The sequence below is a fragment of the Oratosquilla oratoria genome, chromosome 28, assembly GCF_046742065.1.
Source record: "Oratosquilla oratoria isolate Oo_2021 chromosome 28, ASM4674206v1, whole genome shotgun sequence".
NCBI lineage: Eukaryota > Metazoa > Arthropoda > Malacostraca > Stomatopoda > Squillidae > Oratosquilla > Oratosquilla oratoria.
The window spans coordinates 28,681,090-28,686,089 of NC_134804.1; positions in this window are offsets into that span (position 1 = coordinate 28,681,090).

Sequence of the window (5,000 nt, forward strand, 5' to 3'; positions counted from 1 at the left end):
TCCTCTCCCCCTTCCCTCCCCCTTTCCCCCTCCCCCTCCCTCTATCCCCTTCCCCCCTCCCACGTGCTGCTTTTGAAGAACAAATTATTTGCTGCTTTCGAACGCAAAGCTTCAGGCTACCGATGCGACCTCTACGCTCAGATCGACCAATATGGATGTTCCCTTGATCACCTTATCAGTGATGTGGGGACCCAGCGCGATTTAACTAAGTTTGATTACCTTGATATCAGGGAGAGATAAGGGGATGACCTCGTGGCTGACGCAATCTGGACCCTGACCGGCTATCAGGGAAAGATGGACTGGAGGTCTGTGATAGACTAATAGATCGGCCTTTCAACCCGACCCAGAGAGGAATATGTTCAGTGTTGGTGTATTTATTTCTGTATCCATCAAGGTTAAACTTTTTCTGAAACGGATATTCTTCACACAGCACGACTTAACTAGGGATTAACTCGCTTTTGGCGGTTATCTATAGGGTTTATGACCATGATCTTCTTCTTGTTTAGTTAACGTGGCTCTTAAACTGTTTCTCTTGGCACTCGGGTGCCGTCGGAATGGCTTCCGGGTCAATCTATTTACCTCCTTTGGCACCTGCGGGGGAAGGAAAAGAACTCTTCTGTGGTTATGAATTTCTATTAAACTCGTCTGTGATTATCAATTTATATTAAACTCGTCTGTGATTACTAATTTATATTAAACTCGTCTGTGATTATTAATTTATATTAAACTCGTCTGTGATTATGAATTTATATTAAACGCGTTTGTGATTATGAATTCATAATAAATCCTTCTGTGATTATGAATTCATATTAAACTCGTCTGTGATTATGAATTTATATTAAACTCGTCTGCGATTATGAATTTATATTAAACTCGTCTGTGATTATTAATTTATATTAAACTCTTCTGTGATTATCAATTTATATTATACTCGCCTATGATTATGAACTCATATTAAACTCTTCTGTGGTTATGAATTTCTATTAAACTCGTCTGTGATTATGAATTTATATTAAACTCGTCTGTGATTATTAATTTATATTAAACTCGTCTGTGATTATGAATTTATATTAAACGCGTTTGTGATTATGAATTCATAATAAATACTTCTGTGATTATGAATTCATATTAAACTCGTCTGTGATTATGAATTTCTATTAAACTCGTCTGTGATTATGAATTTATATTAAACTCGTCTGTGATTATCAATTAATATTAAACTCGTCTGTGATTATCAATTTATATTAAACTCGTTTGTGATTATCAATTTATAATAAACTCGTTTGTGATTATAAATTCATAATAAATCCTTCTGTGATTATCAATTTATATTAAACTCGTCTGTGATTACTAATTTATATTAAACTCGTCTGTGATTATCAATTTATATTAAACTCGTCTGTGATTACTAATTTATATTAAACTCGTCTGTGATTATCAATTTATATTAAACTCGTCTATGATTATAAATTCATAATAAATCCTTCTGTGATTATGAACTCATATTAAACTCGTCTGTGATTATGAATTTATATTAAACTCGTCTATGATCATGAACTTACATTAAACTCGTCTGTGATTATGAATTTATATTAAACTCGTCTGTGATTATTAATTTATATTAAACTCGTCTGTGATTATCAATTTATATTAAACGCGTTTCTGATTATGAATTCATAATAAATCCTTCTGTGATTATGAATTCATATTAAACTCGTCTGTGATTATGAATTTATATTAAACTCTTATGTGATTATGAATTTATATAAAACTCCTCGGTGATTAATTCAAACTCGCCTGTGATTTATGAATTCGTATTAAACTCCTATGTGATTATGAATCTATATTAAACTCTTCTGTGGTTATAATTATATATACTAAACTCTTCTGTGATTATGAATTCAAATTGAAGTCATCTGTGATTATGAATTCATAGTAAATCCTTCTGTGATTATGAACTCTTCTGTGATTATGAATTCATATCGAACTCGTCTGTGATTATGAATTCATATTAAGCTCGTCTGTGATTAAGATATTCATATCAAACTCGTCTGTGATTATGATTTTATATTAAACTCGTCTGTAATTATGAATTTATATCAAATTCGTCTGTGATTATGAATTTATATTAAACTTTTGTGATTATGAATTCATACTAAACTCTTCTGTGATTATAAATTCGTGATAGATTCTTCTATCATTATGAATTTATATTAAACTCGTATGTGATTATGAATTTATATTAAACTCCTCTGTGATTATGAATTTATACTAAACTCCACTGTGATTATGAATTCAAATTAAACTCTTCTGTGATTATGAATTCATACTAAATTCTTCTGTGATTATGAATTCATATTAAACTCGTCTGTGATTATGAATCTATATTGAACTACTATGTAATCATGAAATTATATTAAACTCTTCTGTGATTATGAATTCATATTAAACTCTTCTGTGATTATGAATTTATATTAAACTCGTCTGTGATTATGAATTCATATTAAACTCTTCTGTGATTATGAATTTATATTAAAATCATGTGTGATTATGAATTTCTATTAAACTCCTATGTGATTATAGATTTATATTAGACTCATCTGTGATTATGAATTCATAATGAATTCTTCTATGATTATGAATTCACATTAAACTCCTCTGTGATTATGAATTTATATCAAAATCTTCTATGATTATGAATCTATATTAAGACAAGGTCCTAAACACATGATGATATGCGTGTGTAAGCGCATACACATAAATGCATACATATGAATACACATAAAACATATACATAAACACACACACAACCACATATGAATACACTCATATAAATTCATACAAATAAACACATACACATGAAGACATACATAAACTGATACACGTGAATACATATTAAAATATATTCAGTACATACAAACAAATGCATACGTGAATGCACACGTAAATACACACACATAAGTACATACACGTATGCATACAAATAAACACACATATACATATCCACATACACACAGACGCACGTACACACACACACATACACACACACACATACACACACACACACACACACACAAACACACACACACAAACACACACACACACACACACACACACACACACACACACACACACACACACACACACACACACACACTCACACACACACACACACACTCACACACACACACACACACACACACACACACACACTCACACACACACACACACACACACACACACACACACACACACACACACACACACACGCACGCACATACACGCACACTTTCTTCTTACAGGTATTCGCTTTAGAGGTCTTAATAACTAATGAAAAACATGATGAGAAATTCTCTGAAATATGTAAAATAAACACAATTTATTACTTTTTCTTGGGAATAATAAGTTAGATCATATGGGTATATAAGTATATTTGGTTAATATATAATTGGGATCTTCTCTGGCTTAAACTATGTCAGTATCATAAAATTTAATTAAAATTGACTTTTTTTTTTTTTTAATAGTTACTCGGTGGAACTCAAAGTCTGTCTTAAATTTATATTCGTAATTTTACTGCCATGAATTTGCACAGGAGTTCACTTGTTATAGTCGTTTGTAGGTCATGCACAGAAAGGTTCAGTAGTTCTCCCCGTGTGTAGGTCATGCTCAGAGAGGTTCAGTAGTTGTTGTCCTTTGTAGGTCATGCAGAGAGAGGTTCAGTAGTTGTTCTGGTTGCTAGGTCATGCACAGAGATGTTCAGTAGTTGTTCTTGTTTGTGGGTCATGCACAGAAAGATTCAGTAGTTGTTCTCGTTGGTAGGTCATGCAGAGAGAGGTTCAGTAGTTGTTCTGGTTGCTAGGTCATGCACAGAGATGTTCAGTAGTTGTTCTTGTTTGTGGGTCATGCACAGAAAGATTCAGTAGTTGTTCTCGTTGGTAGGTCATACAGAGAGAGGTTCAGTAGTTGTTCTGGTTGCTAGGTCATGCACAGAGATGTTCAGTAGTTGTTCTTCTTTGTGGGTCATGCACAGAAAGATTCAGTAGTTGTTGTCGTTGGTAGGTCATGCAAAGAGAGGTTCAGTAGTTGTTCTGGTTGCTAGGTCATGCACAGAGATGTTCAGTAGTTGTTCTTGTTTGTGCGTCATGCACAGAAAGATTCAGCAGTTGTTGGCGTTGGTAGGTCATGCAAAAAGAGGTTCAGTAGTTGTTCTGGTTGCTAGGTCATGCACAGAGATGTTCAGTAGTTGTTCTCGTTTGTGGGTCATGCACAGAAAGATTCAGCAGTTGTTGCCGTTGGTAGGTCATGCAGAAATAGGTTCAGTAGTTATTCTGGTTGCTAGGTCATGCACAGAGATGTTCAATAGTTGATCTTGTTTGTGGGTCATGCACAGAAAAATTCAGTAGTTGTTCTCGTTTGTAGGTCATGCACAGAGAGATTCAGTAGTTGTTCTTGATTATAGGTCATGCACAGAGATATTCAGTAGTTGTTCGCGTTTGTAGGTCATGCACAGAGAGGTTCAGTAGTTCTTGTTTGTGGGTCATGCACAGAGAGGTTCAGTAGTTGTTCTTGTTTATGGGTCATGCACAGAGAGATTCAGTAGTTATTCGCGTTTGTAGGTCATGCACAGAGAGGGTTAGTAGTTCTTGTTTATGGGTCATGCACAGAGATGTTCAGTAGTTCTTGTTTATGGGCCATGCAAACAGGAAGGTGGTGAAAAGCCTACGCCAGGAGGCGCGTAACTGCGGTCGAAGCCTTCCCTTTTGACTTACATACACACACACACACACACACACACACACACACACACACACACACACACACACACACACACACATGTTTGCATGAAAACAGTGACTACTTTTTGATAGGTCATTGTCACAGTGTCATGCACAAGTATTGGTACTTTCTCGTCTAGGTTTATAGTTACACAGTTAACAGAACAGTTGGTGGTTTGATTTGTAGAACACGTTTTCCATATTTTCAGATTTTGCAGTCAAGAA